Genomic DNA, 19,329 nt, shown 5'->3' on the forward strand with positions numbered 1-19,329 from the left:
GGTTGTCCATTCTCTTCTTAAAAACCCACTACTTTTTAAGGCAAGCTGTTCCACTGATTAACTGTAGTTTTCTGGATCCATTCCCCCCCCCCCTTTTTTTTTGAAGATTGAAACCATATCATCTCTTTTCCCGTCCTCTGGTAGTTCCCCAGTGTTCCAGGAGCTTTGAAAGATTTGGTTCAGTGGTTCCGACAACATGTGTGCCAGCTCCTTCAGAACCCTGGGATGTAATCCATCTGGTCCCGGTGATTTGAACTTATCTAGAGTGGATAGACATTCTCTTACCATTTTGTTGCCTATTTTGACTTGTAATTCTATTTCGTCTTTTATGGTACTGCTTTTTTTTATCCCATTTATATCCCGCCCTTCTCCGAAGACTCAGGGCGGCTTACAATCTAAGAAGCACAAATCAATGTGCTTAGCAATAGCCTTCATTCTATGTATATGCCTGCTTATTAGGGCTTTCGCTCCCCCCCCCCCCAAGCAGCATTTTTACAAAGTCAGCTTATTGCCCCCAACAATCTGGGTCCTCATTTTACCTACCTCGGAAGGATGGAAGGCTGAGTCAACCTTGACCCTGGTGGGACTCGAACCTGCACTAATTGCAGGCAGCTGGTGTTAGTTAAGGAGGCATTAGCCCACTGCTCCACCAAGGCTTTTGATAGGTTGGGCTACTTTTTTGCTTGATCTTTTTCATGTTGAAACTTTATTACTGTTAACCTTTGTTGCAAGTCTTAGTTAATTCTAACCCTTAGCTTTCCTGACTTTGTCTTTGCAGATTTGGGCTATTTGCTGGTATTCTGTTTTAGATATGTGACCTCTTTCCATTTTTTATACTTGTCCTTTTTATCTCTCAGTTTATCAAAGGGTTCTTCATGCAACTATGTTGGTTTCGTCTGGGGGCTCTTATTTTTCTTTCTGAGTATTATGCTAGACTGGGCTTTATAATCTCATTTTTTATAATTTCATCTCATAATCCCAAGATTGAGTTGTTTCCCCCTTGACTTTATTCTATTACTTGTGCCTGCATTATGTTGAATTCCAATATGACATGGTCACTCTCCCCTAAATTCCCCTTAATGTCAACCCCCCCCCCATTGTTTCATCTCTATTAGTAAAAATTAAGTCCAATATAGCTCATCCTCTGGTTCCCTCCTCTACCTTTTGGATGACAAAGTTGCCTGATAGGTATGTCAGGAACCTGATTGATCTTCCACTTGATGCAGAATTTGTCCCCCAGTTGATGTCAGGGTAGTTAGAATTCCTCATTACTACTGTGGTGTGTTTTCTGCACACCTTAGCTAACTGATTAGCAAAAAGTTCATCTATAAGAGCCGTGGTGGTACAGCGGTTAGAATGCAGTATTGCGGGCTAACTCTGCGCACAGCCAGGAGTTCAATCCTAACTGGCTCAAGGGTGACTGTCTTCCATCCTTCCGAGGTCGGTAAAATGAGGACCCAGATTGTTGGGGGCAATATGCTGACATTGTAAAACACTCAGAAAGTGCTATAAAGCACTATGGAATGGTATACAAGTCTAAGTGCTATTGCTATTTCCAGTTTGGTTAGGTGCCCTGTAGTATACACCTGTGTCAATGTCATTCTTTTTTCCTTTTATATTAACCCATATGCATTCAAGAAGGCTTTCATCCTTGGGTATTATGCATTTTGTAGAGGTGTAGTGATTTCTTACATATGATGCAATGCCATCTCCTGTTAGGTCTAACTAACCAAAGAGAGAAGCAACCTAGAACTAAGGAGAAACTTCCTGACAGAACAATTAACCAGTAGAACAACCTGCCTCCAGAAGTGGTGAATGCTCCCAACACTGGAAGTTTTTAAGAAGAGACTGGACAGCATTTGTCTGAGATGGTATAGGGTTTCCTGCCTGAGCAGGGGGTTGCACTAGATGACCTCCAAGGTCCCTTCCAATTATCATTATTATTAGTAGTATTAGTATTATCATAATACACATGTAATAGACCACAATATAAACATAACTTCTATATGCACTGGGAAAACAAAATATTCATGTGACTTAATTTATTGCAATATTAGCTTTATTGTTGTGGTCTGGAACTGAAACTGCAATATTTATTTACCTATCAAATTTATTTATCAAATTTCTATACCACCTATCACACTTGTGTGACTCTTGGTGGTTTAGAAATAAAATCAGATATCTTGAAGGTAAGCCTATATTTACATTGTTTATATTTGTTGCTTCTATTCAACTCCCATCTCATATCCAGATTGAAATTAAAAATATTTTGTAGATCTGTTTATTTATTTATAAAATTTATTGGCTGCCCACCTTACCACAGGGTAACTCTGGGTGGCCGTTACATAAGTTAATTTTTAAAAATGTAAGATGACTAAAGTAGGAGTAAAACTGTCAGTCTTATCTCATAAATTATCTGAGTTATTCATATTTTAATTGCATTTCTATCTCATAATTTAAACTGCAGAAGTTGGGACATTCAAGAAGTGATAGTATAATATAGCACAAAGCACATCCTAAAATATTTTAAAATACCTGAAAATTTGTGAGACTGACAAATCTCACAAAATTTCAGAATTCTCTTCCACATCTCATGAGATATTGACAACAATGTAAGATTTGAAATAAGGGTTTAACATTAAAAAATAATTTTGGGTTCAGACATAAAACATCTGGAGAGGGGCTGTATTGCTGACCATTTTGCTGTGTTTTTGCACTAAGAAGCATCTGTGTACTCTAATAAAAGAAGCATCCCAATAAAAGAAATGAGAGCTGTCCAAGTGATTCAAGAAAGAATGCCAAAGTTAACAAATAAAGAATTCTCTTTAAAATATTCTGATATAACAAGCCTTTTTTAAAAAAAATCCTACTGTCATTTATATACATAACTCAAGGCAGCAAACATGCCTAATGGTCCTTCCTCCTATTTTCCCCACAACCACCATCCTGTGAGGTGAGTTGAGATAGAGTGATTGGCCCAAAGCCAGCCCAATAATAATGTGTGTCAGCTTGTCCCAGAACAGTGTGAAGCCAGCTTGCCAGGTGAGCAGAAGATCGGAGGGGGGGGAGGGAGAGAGAGGGAGAGAAAGAGAACTCATGCACAGCAGCCTCTATTTCTTTTTAATTAAACTCTTCAATCAAGTTCCCCCCATGTGTCCGTGCGCGCGCGCAGTTTGCGGCTCCCAGGTTTTTTTTTCCTCTGGGAAACAGGTCCAAGTGGCTCTTTGAGTGTTGAAGGTTGCCGACCCCTGCACTAGACTAAAGTAGCCCTAAACCTGCTTTAAAATTAAAAAAAAATAAAGATGGAAATCTAAAGGACTGCATTTCCTTTTTGCTTAGAGGAACAAGGACGAAAAAACCATAACATTTACATACAAGTACTTTCTCTTGGGAAAATGTGCAAGCTCAACATTGGTGTGTTTCATAGCTGCCATCTCTCTCAGAAATATATAGTCTGTGACAGAGAATGAGTGTACAGCTAAATCCAGGCTTATACTGTCCACACAAAATGCCACAGTTTTCTATAGCCAAGAATACAAACAATTGGATCATCATACAAATCAACCCAGAGTTCTCACTCAAGTCACAAATGACCAAGCTCAAATTATCCTACTTCAAACACATTATACAAAGACCTGGCTCTCTAGAGAAGGCTCTAATGGTGAGAAAGATGAAGGAAAGAGGACGACCAGCAACCACATGGATAGACTCAGTTACAGTGGTGATAAGTGCACCATTGGGAGATCTAAAGCAGGGCTTTTCAACCTTTTCACCAATTGTACCACTTTTAGGATATGGCAATATTCAAGTACCACCAGTCGCCTAGCACGGTGTCAAAAACGTGATTAAAAAAAAAGCGTGACTTGCAACAGTTCGCTTAGTGACTGTTCGAAGTTACAATGGCACTGAAAAATGTGAATATTTTTCACACTTATGACTGTTGCAGCATCCCCAGGATCACGTGATTTACATTTGGATGCTTGGCAACTGATTTGTATTTCTGATGGTCACAGTGTCATCTGATCCCCTTTTGCAACCTTTTGACAAGCAAAGTCAATGGCTGGGGGGGCATGGCCAGCTCAATGTCGCTCAGGTTGGGGGGTGCTTGTTGGCGGGGGCGAGGGGGATCTGGGGATCTCTGATGGAGGGCAGTGGGACTGGGGTGGGCACCGGGGCATGGTCCACCGGAGGAACCTCACCATCCCTCTTGGGCTGTGCGGTGGACTCCCAGACAGTGGCGCGGGCTGCCCAGAACTCTGGGCAGCGGAGGGTAAGCGCCCAGCTCGGCCCTCAAGCTCCTGGGGCACTAGGACCCTGCAGCTCAACCCAGTCCAGCCCCACTTCCCTGAGGGAGCGCCTGGCTGTGCTTACCTCCTCGAGGCTGCTGCTGCTGCGCTCACTCTCCTTGGCCAGGTTGCTCATTATTTGGACCCGTACCAATCGGGTTTCAGGCCCGAGTACAGGCCCGGGTACAGCACGGAGACGGCATTGGTCGCTCTGGTGAATGATCTCTGGAGGGCTCGGGATAGGGGATATTCCTGTGTCCTAGTCCTATTAGACCTCTCGGCGGCTTTCGATACCATCGACCATGGTATCTTGCTGCGGCGTCTCAGGGGATTGGGAGTGGGAGGCACAGTTCTTCAGTGGTTCTCCTCCTATCTCCTGGGACGCTCGCAGTCGGTGTTGGCAGGGGGGCAGAGATCGGCCCCTAGGTCTCTCGTTTGTGGAGTTCCTCAGGGGTCGGTTCTCTCGCCTCTCCTGTTCAACATCTACATGAAACCGCTGGGTGAGATCATTCGTGGTTTTGGAGTTGGGTATCATCAATACGCCGATGATACCCAACTTTTCATTTCGACCCCAAACCACCCCAGTGATGCCCTCGCTGTGATGTCCCGTTGCCTGGAGGCGGTTCGGGTCTGGATGGGGAGGAACAGACTTCAACTCAACCCTGACAAGACTGAGTGGCTGTACATTCCGGCATCCCGGGACATTCAAAATGTTCCATCGCTTTCTATGGGGGGTGAGCTCTTACCCCCCGTGGATAGGGCTCGCAACTTGGGAGTCCTCCTAGATTCACGACTTACCTTGGAAGATCATATAGTGGCCGTGACTAGGGGGGCTTTTGCCCAGGTTCGCCTGGTGCGCCAGTTGCGGCCCTATCTGGACCGGGATGCCCTGTGTACGGTCACTCATGCGCTCGTGACCTCTCGCCTAGACTACTGTAATGCTCTCTACATGGGGCTTCCCTTGAAGACCACTCGGAGGCTCCAACTGGTACAGAATGCGGCCGCGAGAGTTGTCTTGGGAGTTTCCCGGTATTCCCATGTTACACCTTTACTCCGCGAGCTGCATTGGCTACCAGTTGTCTTCCGGGTGAGGTTCAAGGTCTTGGTTATGATCTTTAAGTCCTTACATGGCATGGGTCCGGGTTACCTCGAGGACCACCTGCTGCCGGCGTCAACTCCCCTCCGCCCTGTGCGCGCCCACAGAGAGGGCCTCCTCAGGGTGCCTCCGGTCAGGGAATGTCGACTGGTGGCCCCCAGGGGGAGGGCCTTCTCTGTGGGTGCTCCGGCATTATGGAACCAACTGCCGGTTGAGCTCCGGATGGCATCAGACCTCCGATCCTTCCGTCGCGGGCTGAAGACCCACTTATTTGAATTAGCTGGTCTGGCCTGATGGGGGAATATGGGTTTTTAACTGGTTTTTTAGTATTCTATTATTGTTGTATTTTAATTGGGCACTGGTTTAATTTTCTTTTAACTTTTGTATCGCTATTTATATATGCCCTGTGAACCGCCCTGAGTCCCTCGGGAGAAGGGCGGTATAGAAATCAAATAAAACTAAACTAAACTAAACTCATGGTGGGTGCAGGAGGGCAAAGTGTATGGACCCACTCCCACTCCATGCGAGGAGACCCAGCTTTGTAACCAAAGCATCCTTCGTGATAGGATGGGAGACCACCAGGATAGGCCAGGAGCAGGGGGGCAAGAGGATGGCGAAAGGGCAGCAGGGCTGCTTGGTGGCCAACTGCTAAGGCAGGACTTCCCTCAGAGCCTCCCTTCCTCTCATTATAATCTCCTTCCTTCCTTCTTCCTTTTTCTTTTTTTCCTTCCCTCTTCATTTTCTTTTTTCTTCCTTCCCCTCTTTCCTTTTTCCTTCCTTGGTCTATGCCCCTCTTTTCTTCTTTTTCTTTGTCTTTCCTCTTTCCTTTTCTTTCCTGTCCCATCTTGGATGCTCAAATACAAAAGGGGAAACATTTCTCAATGCCTCCTTGCCTTGTGATCAAATGCCACTTTTGCCAGTAGTTTGTGGCCACTTAAAAGACTGAGAACAAACCAGGCCCAGTTTATCCCGTGGTTGCATTTAGTGGGGGTGTCCACAGAGAACAGTACAGCAAAACTGTCAAAATGGTGGCTATGATAGTTGATCAGAGCTCCTCTGTTTTTTATGTGCAACAGCTTTAGCGTTTAGGAAGAGAGGCAGCTTAGTTGCTTTTCTATTAATACATAATCCTTAAAAGGGCTCTTCTGTACTGACCCTGCCCTGGTCTAATTCAGACTGGAAATATAGCAAAGGAAAATATTTTTCCCACTCTGCTTTCTCCTGTTTTCCCCACTGGAAATGGCTGTTTGCAACACACAAGGAGGGGATACTTTCCTAAGAGCTCACAATTCAAGAATACCAATGTTAACTTGGATTCCCAACAAGGTCCTGTCTGTGACAAAACAGAACACAAAATTGCTTTCTCCTTTGAGCCCAAGTCTCAATAGATCCAGGATTGAAGAAGAACTGTGTGAACTGGGACATCTCCAACCAAGTTGCCTCTCCTTCCTTCCTTCCTCTTTCCTTCCCTCCCTCCCTCCCATTTCCCTCCCTTCCTTCTTTTCTCCTTTTCCCTCCCTCCCTCCCTCCCATTCTCTCCTTCCTCCCTCCCTCCCTCCCATTCTTTCCTCCATACTTCTCTCCTTCTTTCCTTCCTTCTCACTCCCATCTCCTTCCTTCCTTTTTCCCTGCCTGCCTGCCTGCCTTTTTATTTCTCATTCCCATCTCCTTCCTTCCTTTTTCCCTCCCTCCCTTCATTACTTCTGATTCCTATCTCTTTCCTTCTTCCGTGCTCAGGAAGGGATGACGTGAGGGGGTGAGATTGCCAGCGCTGCCAGTGGCCATGCTGCCGCTGGTCATGCTGCCGCTGGTCATAGCTATCCAACATGGGGCGGTCCCGGTGAAAGGGAAGCCTCGTGGCTGCGAGGCTAGGTCAGAGAGCAGGCCATGGAGGTGCTGGTGGTGGGTATGGCGCCGATCTACAACCTGTAGGGGGCCATCAAAGCCGGAATGCGCGCAGTCTTAGATCAACGGGGCAGCCCTGGAGCCAGCGAGGGGCCACCCCGCCGCCTCTGCCCCGACCCTGGGGGTGCACATAGGTGGCGAGCGTGGGATGCTGGCATCCTGGGGGAAAGGGAAGCGCTTCTCCTGCCTCTTTTCTTTCTGAGCCGTCAGCAGGGATGCAGGGCATTTGACGCCTCCTGTGCGGGTGCCCAGGGGGCAGGACGGGGGCAGCTCCTCACTGGCCCTTTCCCGCCAAAACCTTCTTTCAGATCCTCTCCTCTCCCCCCTCCTCCTCTTCTCTTCAGTGCACCTCCAGCTTCCAGAAGCACAAATCAGCTGCAGCCCGGCGCTGATCCTGGGCATGCTGCCCAACCCGCACAGCCCTGCAGAAGCACCAATCAGCTTGTAGCCACGTGCACCGATCCTGGGGCTACTGCTGAGCCCCGACAGCCCTGCAGCTCCAGCTCTCCCTCCCTCAGGCTTCTGTGACACTGCCACCACTTCAGTTCATTCCCTTATCCTGCTACCACTTGTCTAGGATGGTTGCGTACCACCGGCCAGGTGCCAAAGTACTTTTATGCTGCTTGTATTCCATGTGACAGTACACTTTTGTAAAGGACAGGTGGAATATATGGATACAGATATGCTGCAATACAGTTGTTTTCAAGTATTTCAGATAACCACTAACATTAAATTTCATGCTTCCACTTTCTGCAAGTTTATTCTAGCTCAATCCCCATCTTTATATAGGCCATTTTTCTTCCACCCTAAATGATCTTTTTACTGCCAATCATACAAAATGAAAAGGAGATCTCACAATTTAGATGCCACTATAAATCCTGGCTAGCTTAAATGAGAATATTAGAGACATGCACAAAATAAATCCATGAGTCTGAGATGTATTTTCTTTGTTATTTCTTTATCTATTGTATACCTGCCATGAACAAAAATTAACATGGTCAGAGATCAAAGATAATGGATTTGCAGTCTAAAACTAGTGAGGAAGATTTATTTACTGCTACATTTAAAAACCCCTTCATGGATTACTGCCTTGTCGTGGTGAAGGGGGCTTGCGTAATTCAATGAAGCTATGAGCTATGCCGTGCAGGGCCACCCAAGACGGACAGGTCATAGCAGAGAGTTCTGACAAAACGTGATCCACTGGAGAAGGAAATGGCAACCCACTCCAGTATCTTTGCCATGAAAACCCCATGGACAGTACCAAAAGGAAAAAAGATATGACGCTGGAAGATGAGCCCCTCAGGTCGGAAGGCGTCCAATATGCTACTGGGGAAGAGCAGAGGGCTAGTACTAGTACGCCAGAAAGAATGAAGCGACTGGGCCAAAGCCGAAAGGACGCTCAGCTGTGGATGTATCTGGTGGTGAAAGGAAAGTCCGATGCTGTAAAGATTCTTTCTCCATAGGAACCTGGAATGTAAGATCCATGAATCAAGGCAAGCTGGACATGGTCAAACAAGAGATGACAAGACTGAACATTGACATCTTAGGAATCAGCAAACTTAAATGGACAGGAATGGGGTGAATTTAATTCAGATGACCATCAGGTATACTACTGCGGGCAAGAATCCCTCAGAAGAAATGGAGTAGCCTTCATAGTCAATAAAAGAGTAGGAAAAGCAATACTGGGATACAATCCCCAAAATGACAGAATGATCTCAGTTTGAATCCAAGGCAAACCATTCAATATCACAGTAGTCCAGGTCTATGCCCCAACCACCGGTGCTGAAGAGGATGAAATTGACCGGTTCTATGAAGCCCTACAGCACCTTACAGAACTAACACCAAAAAATGATGTCCTTATCATCATGGGGGATTGGAATGCTAAAGTAGGAAGCCAAAAGATAACCAGAATAACAGGCAAGTTTGGCCTTGGAGTACAAAATGAAGCAGGGCACAGGCTGATAGAATTTTGTCAAGAGAATACGATGGTCATAGCAAACACTCTTTTCCAACAACCCAAGAGACGGCTCTACACATGGACATCACCAGACGGTCAACACAGAAATCAGATTGACTATGTGCTCTGCCGCCAAAGATGGAGAAGCTCTATACAGTCAGTAAAAACAAGACCAGACGCTGACTGAGGTTCAGACCATGAGCTTCTCGTTGCAAAGTTTAGGCTTAAACTGAAGAAAGTAGGGAAAAGCACTAGGCCACTCAGGTATGAATTAAATCGTATCCCTGTTGAATATACAGTAGAGGTGACAAATAGATTTAAGGAATTAGATCTGATAGACAGAGTGCCTGAAGAACTATGGACGGAGGTTCGCAACATTGTACAAGAAGTAGCAACTAAAACCATCCCAAAGAAAAAGAAATGCAAGAAAGCAAAATGTCTGTCTGAGGAAGCTTTGCAAATAGCTGAGGACAGGAGGGAAGCGAAAGGCAAGGGAGAAAAAGAAAAGATACACTCAATTGAATGCAGAATTCCAGAGAATAGCTAGAAGAGATAAGAATGCCTTCTTAAATGAACAGTGCAAAGAAATAGAAGGAAACAATAGAATAAGGAGGACCAGAGATCTCTTCAAGAAAATTGGAGATGAAGGGAACATTTCATGCAAAAATGGGCATGATAAAGGACCAAAATGGCAGGGACCTAACAGAGGCAGAAGAGATTAAGAAGAGGTCACAACAAACTGGCAAGTTCTTAGAGATGGGAGTACCAGACCATCTTAATTGTCTCTTGAGAAACCTATATGTGGGTCAAGAAGCAACAGTGAGAACTGGACACGGAACCACTGATTGGTTCAAAATTGGGAAAGGAGTCCGGCAAGGCTGTATACTGTCACCCCGCCTATTTAACTTATATGCAGAGCACATCATGAGAAAGGCAGGGCTAGATGAATCAAAAGTTGGAATTAAAATTGCTGGGAGAAATATCAACAACCTAAGGTATGCAGATGATACCACTCTAATGGCAGAAAGTGAAGAGGAACTAAAGAGCCTCTTGTTGCGGGTGAAGAAGGAGAGTGCAAAACTTGGGTTGAAACTAAACATTAAGAAAACCAAGATCATGGCATCCGGCCCTCTCAATTCCTGGCAAATAGATGGGGAAGAAATGGAGGTAGTGACAGATTTTATTTTCCTGGGCTCCAAGATCACTGCAGATGGGGACTGTAGCCAAGAAATTAAAAGACGCTTGCTCCTTGGGAGGAAAGCCATGGCAAATCTAGACAGCACACTAAAAAGCAGAGACATCACCCTGTCAACAAAAGTGCGTATAGTCAAGGCTATGGTCTTCCCAGTTGCAATGTATGGCTGTGAAAGTTGGACCATAAGAAAAGCTGAGCACCAAAGAATTGAAGCCTTTGAACTATGGTGCTGGAGAAGACTCCTGCGAGTCCCTTGGACTGCAAGGCGATCAAACCGGTCAGTCCTAGAGGAGATCAACCCTGACTACTCTTTAGAAGGCCAGATCCTGAAGTTGAAACTCAAATACTTTGGCCACCTAATGAGAAGGAAGGACTCACTGGAGAAGAGCCTAATGCTGGGAAAGGTTGAGGGCAAGAGAAGAAAGGGATGACAGAGAATGAGGTGGCTGGATGGAATCACTGAAGCAGTAGGCGTGAGCTTAAATGGACTCCAGAAGATGGTAGAGGACAGGAAGGCCTGGAGGAACGTTGTCCATGGGGTCGCGATGGGGCGGACACGACTTCGCAACTAACAACAACATTTAAAACTGAAGTTCTGTCTCCTGCTACTCACATAACAGCCACATTCCACAAGCACTAAATCTAATGCAATCAAGTTCAAATTCAACAAGTACATGAGAAACAAGATCTATGTAGGAGTGGCTGTGGATACCGGCATCTCGTATTGTCCAACAAGTTCCATCTCTTTTGATGGGGGGGAGGTATTGCCCCCCTCTGAAAGGGCTCGCAACTTGGGTGTCCTCCTGGATTCACAGCTTAATTTGGAAGAACATTTAACTGCTTTGACCAGGGGGGCCTTTGCACCTATACGCTAAATTATCGAAGTGTGAGTTCCACCAGGAAAGAATAGACTATCTGCGATATTGCATATCCCCAGAGGGCATCGAAATGGACCCTGAAAAAGTCAGGGCAGTATTAGAATGGGCACCCCCCCGCACACGGAAGCAATTGCAAAGCTTCGTGGGATTTGCAAATTTCTACCGCCAATTCATCCCTTCATTTGGCCAAATAGCCATGCCCCTCACAAACTTATTGAAAACGAAGGGGGAGGGTCCCCCGTGAAACCCAGCCAGCCTCTGAAGTGGACCAGGGAATGTCAAGCAGCATTTGAAAGGCTAAAGAGACTTTTTTCTGCTGAGCCTGTCCTGAGACATCCAGATCCCGATAAACCTTTTGTAATACAGGCAGATGCTAGCGATGTAGCGGTGGGAGCCGTATTATTACAGGAAAATGATGAGGGGGCGTTGCAACCATGTGCATATACATCCAGAAAACTCACGGAAACAGAACAACGTTGGCCCATATGGGAAAAGGAGGCTTATTCTATAAGATGGGCATTAATTACATGGCGCCAATTCCTAGAAGGAAATAAAATCCCCTTCCAGGTCTGGACAGACCACAAAAACTTGGAAGCATTAAAAACACCCAGGAAACTCACTCCTAAACAAGCCCGCTGGTCCCAACATTTTCACCAATTCAATTTCACTCTCAAACACTTGCCCGGGGGGGGGGGATTTCCTGGCAGATGCATTATCTCACATGCCCCAATATAACAGCACACGGACCACTGACTCTAAACCACTTGTGCCTGAACAACAACTGGCAGCACCAGTCACCACCACGGCTCAAATAAAAATGAAGCCGAAGGTGGATAGCCAAACTGAAATAGAATTCCGGAAGTATTTGGAAAGTGATGAATGGTTCCAGAAAAATAGACATGTGTGCACAATTAAAGATGGACTACCCTGGGTGGGTGAGAAGTTATACATACCTGCCAACCAAAGGATCAATTTCATGCAACTGTGCCATGATACAAAATCAGCAGGGCATTTTGGTTTTGTAAAAACCTTACACTTAACTAAAAGGCAATTTTGGTGGCCATCGATGAAAAAGGACATAGAAAGCTATGTGGGCAGCTGTCAAATTTGCGCAATGGCCAAGAGGTTACAAGGGAAATCGCCAGGACTGTTACAACCGGTGGCGAACCCCTCAGCCCCATGGAAAGAAATAGCCATGGATTTTATCGTGGAACTACCAGAAAGCAACGGAAACACCGTAGTCTGGACTGTCACAGATCTGTTCTCTAAGCAAGTACATTTCATACCTTGCCAAAAAATCTCGACTGCAAAAGCATTAGCAAAACTTTTCGTACAGCCTATTTACAGATTGCACGGGGCACCACAACGCATCATATCTGATAGAGGGGTGCAATTTACGTCGGCATTTTGGAAAGAATTTTTATCCCTTTTAGGAACCACCCAAGGACTGACATCTAGTCATCACCCTCAGTCGAACGGTCAATGTGAAAAGGCTAACTCAGTGCTTGAGCAATATTTAAGATGCTTTATTAATTTCCAGCAAACAAACTGGACGGACCTACTACCTTTCAAAGAAGTGGCATATAATAATGCAGTCCACTCCAGCACAGGGTACACTCCTTTTCAAGTAGCTACCGGTCAAAGTTTCAACCCCATGCCAGAACTAACCCCAACCGAGCTGGTAATTCCTGAACTGAAGGAGTGGATTGCTCAATTGCAAAACATCTGGCCAATCGTTAGGAAAGCTTTAGATGAAGCTAGACAGGTATACAAGACACAGGCTGACAAAAAAAGAGTAGATCCCATACCATTCAGGGTGGGATAGATGGTATATTTATCCACAAAATACCTTAAATCACTACAACCCTGTAAAAAACTCGGACCAAAATATATTGGTCCTTTTCCAATTAAAAGAATCATAAACCCAGTAACAGTTGAATTAGGACTACCCAAAAATCTTAGACAAATACACCCAATTTTTCACTGCAGTCTACTAAAGAGAGAACAACAGTCACCCCTGCGAACAAAAACCCCACCACCACCACCTCCCATCATGGTGGAAGGAGAACATTTTGAGATGAAGGAAATCCTAGATTCCAGGAAACACCATGGAACAATTCAGTATCTAGTGCAGGGGTGTCAAACTCAATTTCATTGATGGCCGCATCAGCATTGCGGTTGCCCTCGGGGGGGGCGGGTGGGTGTGGCCAGGGTGGGCGTGGCCTACTGGGTGGGCACAGCTGGAGTGCGTATGGCCTACTGGGTGGGCATGGCCAGCTCTACATCATTGGCATCAAGGGTGCCTATGGGGGCCTGGGCAGGAGTGGGACAGATCTGGGGGTCTCTGGCAGAAGGAGGGTCTCTGGGCCAGGGCCGAGGCAGCGGGGGCCGCTCCCTCACTGTTTCCAGGATGGCTTCGGGGGCCACATGAAACCACTTCGCGGGCCGGATCTGGCCCCCAGGCCTTGTGTTTGACATGTCTGATCTAGTGGCTTGGAAACACCTCTCTTCAGAAAATGAGTGGGTCAATAAGCACCACATTAAAGCACCAAGGTTGCTTAAGAGGTTTCATACAGAATATCCGAACAAACCGAGCTAACATTTATATTTTATTTCCTCTACAGATGGACCTTTCTTTTTTCTAAGGGGAGCAGATTGTCAGAATCCATTTATATCCCATTCATAAAACTCTATCTGTATGTTTTTAAAATCTTATCCCTCCCCCTGGATTCTGCCATTTCTCCAAGGAGGAGAAGAGAAGATGTGTATTCAGCCTGCTGGGAGGCTGTCTTCAAAGACCAGGGGAAGAACCTTTGAACTGAGAACAACAAAGGAAGGGGGGGGAAGAGATCTGGTTTGTATCTGATTAGAATCTCTAAAGGAAGGGAGCAATTGTGAAGACATGAGAGTTCCCTCTTTCCCATGGAAGGATTTGACACCTGAATTTAAATTGATCCAGGACAAACCAGATGGCTTGGAGAGAGGGGGTTCGACCCGGGGTCTCTTTAAAAAAGCACCAAACTGTAACACAGTTCAGATCCTGTCTAGTATTCCCATTACCAATCATGTTTCAGTAAAAACTCCTTTTGGACAATTTCTGTTTCAAGAGTTTGTTCTTTCCTGGGATGTGGAATGGGGTGGGTCCTGACACCTTACTAGGTGGTACTCGAATATTGTCATATCCTAAAAGTGGTACAATCGGTGAAAAGGTTGAAAAGCCCTGATCTAGAATTACACTACTGTACTATTTCAATGAAATCTAAGCAGGGCTCAACTCAAAGACAAATACTTGCCACCCCAATCTTCCTCTAGTAACAATCCATAACTTTTCCAAGTACATTCCAAACTCCTATTTGTCCATATACTTACTGTATCCATGTATTTCTTTTTTACTTTCTTCAACATTGCCAAACTAACCATTTTCAGTTTCTAATCTCTTGTATCGCACTTCCAAAGTATGTGAGTTTGTTTGCTGATCATCAACCTGAAAGGATCAGTCTTTTATTTTTCTAGAATTGGTTGGTTCTTCTTATAAACTTCTTATAAACTATGCCATAGTTAACTGTCTCCACCTTAACTTGAGAACGTCTGTCTTCTTTTTCTCACTTTTCTCAATTTCCAGCTTTCACAGCTGCTTGCAGTCGGTGTTGGCAGGGGGGCAGAGGTCGACCTCGAGGACTCTCGCTTGTGGAGTTCCTCAGGGGTCGGTCCTCTCGCCTCTGCTGTTCAACATCTACATGAAACCGCTGGGTGAGATCATTCGTGGTTTTGGAGTTGGGTATCATGATACCCAGCTTTTTATTTCGACCCCAAACCACCCCAGTGATGACCTCGACGTGATGTCCCGTTGCCTGGAAGCGGTTCGGGTCTGGATGGGGAGGAACAGGCTTCAACTCAACCCTGACAAGACTGGGATATTCAGAACATTCCATCTCTTTCTATGGGGGGTGAGTTATTACCCCCCGTAGATAGGGCTCGCAACTTGGGAGTCCTAGACTCACAGCTTTCTTTGGAAGACCATATAATAACTGTGACTAGGGGGGCCTTTGCCCAGGTTCGCCTGGTGCGCCAGTTGCGGCCTTATCTAGACTGGGATGCCCTGCGTATGGTCACTCATGCGCTCGTGACCTCTCGTTTAGACTACTGCAATGCTCTCTACATGGGGCTGCCCTTGAGGACCACTCGGAGGCTCCAACTGGTACAGAATGCAGCAGCGAGAGTTGTGTTGGGAGTCTCCCGATACTCCCATGTTACACCTCTGCTCCGTGACCTGCATTGGCTCCCAGTTGTCTTCCGGGTGAGATTCAAGGTGCTGGTAATGGTTTTTAAAGCCCTACATGGTATGGGTCCGGAGTACCATAGGGATCACCTGCTGCCGGCGTCAACGTCCCTCCGCCCTGTGCGCTCCCACAGAGAGGGCCTCCTCAGGGTGCCACCGGTCAGAGAATGTCGTCTGGTGGCCCCCAGGGGGAGGTCCTTCTCTGTGGGCGCCCCGGATTTATGGAATCGTTTGCCAGTTGAGCTCCGGATGGCGCCTGACCTTCGCTCCTTCCGACGCGATCTGAAGACTTACTTGTTCGAACAAGCCGGCCTGGCCTGATGGGTGATGGGTTTGGGTTTTATTGTCGTTTTAATGTATTTTAATCTATTGTTGTAAGCTTGGGCATCTTGTTTAATCCTTTAATTTTTGTATTCTTGTATTTTTATATGTTTGCCCTCTTCACCGCCCTGAGTCCTTCGGGAGAAGGGCGGTATACAAATAAAATTATTATTATTATTATTATTATTATTATTATTATTATTATTAATTATTATTATTATTATTATTATTATTATTATTATTATATCACTGCTGAAAAAAATATTTTCTTTCAATTGTAATGTCCTTATTTTTCATGATTTTGTCAAAATTTGTCATTGCCTTCCTCCATTTTATTAATCATTTTATTTCTGTAGCCCACTGCCCACCTCTGTTCATGAGACCCTGAAAGCACAGTATGTCTATTGCTTAATGCCAGTAACTGTGAGAGGGACCTTGTAGTCCTAGTGTCAACGCTGCTAACATCGTATGGTCTTGCTTTTGACAACATATGGAGATGCAGCCTTTTTCTTTCCTATGCTTTAATTTTAGAATTAGATGATATTGGGGGAGGAAGAGGAATGTGATGGGAGTTAGTTAGACATAACAATATTGTAATAGTGTGTGAAACCAGGGGCTTTTGAAATAAGAGATGAGAAGAAATGGCGGGTAGGAGAACAGGAGGGAAAACCTGAATTTCAAACTAATTGGAGAATGTGATTTATGACTATTAATTAGAGGAGGGAATTGTGTTTGATACTATGTGCTAAGGGGAGGAGAATTCAGATGTTGGCTTTGACCATGTACGTGCCAATGCTATGCAATTCGAATAAAGATACTTTAAGGTAAACAATGCCTTGAAGTTCTTTGAAGTGTTTCATCTGTCAGAACCATGACATTAAGCAAAAATTTACGAACTTTCAAAACTTTCTAGGGGTCCTGAGCCCCAGTCACTGTCCCTAGACTTGAGGGATATGCTGACGAAGATTCGGGGAAGATTTCATCATGGAGAGAGACAAATTGCTTGAAGCCAGCACCTCGGCAGCAGCTCCTACCCGGGGGGAGGGGGGGCAGCGACAACCAGCGTGCCGGTGAAGGAGGAGCTTTTTCAAGCCTCGCGGCTGGGGAGAACCACCAAGTCTGCCACTGAGGACTCGGTGAGTGGAAATACCTGTCTACAGCTCATAGTCAGTCAGTGGAAATATTTGAAGAGCCACAGGTGAAACTCAAAAAATTAGAATATTGTGCAAAAGTTCATTTATTTCAGTAATGCAACTTAAAAGGGGAAACTAATATATGAGATAGACTCATTACATGCAAAGCAAGATAGTTCAAGTCGTCATTTGTCATGAAAACCCCAAATCCACAATCTCAGAAAATTAGAATATTACATGCAATCAATAAAACAAGGAGTGTACAAACGCATATTAGGGTTGTGGATCAAAAGTATTTATCGAACTCAAGGCTGGGTACGCAATTTGCTGCTTCTGCAATGAATAAGAAAAATGGAGTGGTTGTTTATGTTAAAAGTGCTTTAACAGCAGACTTAATTGAAGCAGATAAGCATGGAAGATACGTTATGATAGAGCTGCTGCTAGAAGGTAAAAAGACGCTTTTAGTTGGATTATATGCTCCTAATCAACAACAAGCTGACTTTTTTAGTTTACTTCATACAAAGCTTACCCAGTTGGATTATAAATCTTTTATTTTTATGGGGGATTGGAATGGTGTTTTGGATGTACAGATGGACAAGGCGGGAGCTTTTAAGCGCGTCCCAAGTCATGCTAGACTGCCTAAATCCTTTTTTGAAATGAAGGATGACTTGGAACTGCGAGATATTTGGCGCGAGAGACATTTGCAGGAAAAGGACTATACTTTTTTTTCTGACAGACATCAATCTTTTTCTAGGATTGATTTTATTTTGTTGACTAATGATTTTTTTTTAAGGACTAAGAAGGTGAAGATTTGTGCAAGAACTATTTCTGATCACAGCCCAGTTTGGCTAGAGATTGATAAGGAGAATAGAGATAGGCGCTCGTGGCGCGTAAATGAGAATTTGTTTAGAAATCAGAGAAATGTGGAAGAATGCAAACAGCGGATGAAGGATTTTTTTGAAATTAATATGAATAAGGGCACCTCTATGGACATGGTTTGGGATGCTAGTAAGGCCTATATGAGAGGGGTGTTGATATATATGAATAATAAACATAGACGTGCTGTGGAAGCTAGGAGGAAAGAACTGGAGAATGAAATAAAGGAAAAAGAAAAGGCTTTGATTTTGAATTCAGAGGATGTGAAGATTAAGGAGGCTATTAAACTGTTAAGAGGACAATTTGATAAATTAATGGCTGACCAAGTGGCAACCAATTTGCGGTTTGCCAGGCATAATACTTTTTGCAACGCCAACAAACCAGGTAGATGGTTAGCTTATAGATTGAGGAAAAAGCAAAGGGCTTCTAATATAGACAAAATTGAGCATAAAGGAAGGGTTGTGTTTCAACAGGACCTTATTAAGGATGCTTTTGTGGATTTTTATTCTAAATTATATGCTAAGGAGAAGATTAATGAAAAAGACATTGATATATATTTGGAGAATGCTAGCATCCCGGTTCTTACGCAAGTACAAAAAGAGGGGATTAATCAATTAATTACAGAAGAAGAAATTTTTACAGCAATTAAGGAATTGAAGATGGATAAAGCACCAGGTACGGATGGTTTGTCTGCGGCTTATTATAAAAACTTACAATTAGAGATGATGAAACCGTTAAAGGAACTGTTCCAGACAATCCAGAGGGGGGGAAAGGTGCCACCGTCTTGGAGAACAGCTTTTATTTCCTTGATTCCGAAGGAAGACCAAGATGCTACTCAAGTTAAAAATTATAGACCGATATCGCTTTTAAATACAGATTATAAGATATTTGCTAAGGTGTTGGCTAATAGGCTGATGAGGGTTCTGCAACAGGTGATTCATGGGGACCAAACGGGGTTTATTAGTGGTAGGCAAATGAAAAATAATGTGAGGCATATAGTTGATGTGTTAGAGTTTTTGGAAAGGAACAACCAGATCCCTGCGGCGCTAATCTTTCTAGATGCTGAAAAAGCTTTTGATCAATTGAATTGGCAGTTTTTGATGAGAGTTTTAGACAAAATGGATTTTGGGGAAAAAATTTTACAACCGATTAGGGCATTATATCAAAAACAAGTTGCCCGAATTATAGTTAATAATAGTCTGACAGAAGCATGTAATATTGAGAAGGGCACAAGGCAAGGGTGTCCGTTATCGCCCTTGTTATTTGTATTAACATTAGAGATATTATTGGTTAAAATACGGAATTCGGAAAAAATTAAGGGTATACAAATTAGAGATCAGGATTATAGATTGAGAGCATTCGCAGATGATCTGGTTGTTACAGTGACCCAGCCAGAGAACTCT

At 44.5% G+C, this 19,329-nt stretch overlaps 1 protein-coding gene across 2 annotated transcripts in view; it reads right to left on the reverse strand.

Annotated features, from left to right (window-relative positions):
* The window catches only part of LOC308676587 (WW domain-containing adapter protein with coiled-coil-like), a 138,554-nt gene that overhangs the window by 81,667 nt on the left and 37,558 nt on the right, over positions 1–19,329 (reverse strand). The gene's annotated exons all lie outside the window — the stretch shown is intronic.

Source organism: Vipera berus (genome assembly GCF_964194415.1).
Source record: "Vipera berus genome assembly, chromosome: W".
Lineage (NCBI taxonomy): Eukaryota > Metazoa > Chordata > Lepidosauria > Squamata > Viperidae > Vipera > Vipera berus.